This window comes from Sinocyclocheilus anshuiensis, unplaced genomic scaffold, assembly GCF_001515605.1.
Source record: "Sinocyclocheilus anshuiensis isolate Anshui unplaced genomic scaffold, SAMN03320099.WGS_v1.1 scaffold1203, whole genome shotgun sequence".
Classification (NCBI taxonomy): Eukaryota; Metazoa; Chordata; class Actinopteri; order Cypriniformes; family Cyprinidae; genus Sinocyclocheilus; species Sinocyclocheilus anshuiensis.
The window spans coordinates 1,146,492-1,146,883 of NW_015539980.1; the positions used below are offsets into that span (position 1 = coordinate 1,146,492).

A 392-nucleotide genomic window follows, 5' to 3' on the forward strand; every position below is an offset into this window, starting at 1 on the left:
CACATCCACATACAGATTTAATTGATTTCTTTCCCAAATTGCACTGACTACTCTGAGACATACGGCCCTATAATATCCGCGATGAGGAAAACAGACTGGTTCGTAGAATCCAGTCATAAAATCGGAATTCCTATAGCCTAACGCGGACGGAATATGCCACATTTTGGACGAATAAGTCAAAAGTAGGTCAGTACACTTTAATCAAAATGCGATATGGACTAGTGTCTGTGAATATTAAGCCGCAAAAAGACAATATATGAATCCTGCACGTTCTGCGTGTCTGGAAATCAGGCGCGGACTGGCCATCGGGAGAACTGGGACTATTCCCGGTGGCCTGGCAGCCGATTTGGCCCGCTATTTTAATATTATTATTGTATAGTTGCCTGCCGAAT

At 43.4% G+C, this 392-nt stretch overlaps 1 protein-coding gene across 5 annotated transcripts in view; it reads left to right on the forward strand.

The window, feature by feature from the left end:
• The window catches only part of mtor (mechanistic target of rapamycin kinase), a 134,329-nt gene that overhangs the window by 81,547 nt on the left and 52,390 nt on the right, over window positions 1-392 (forward strand). The window lies entirely within an intron of this gene.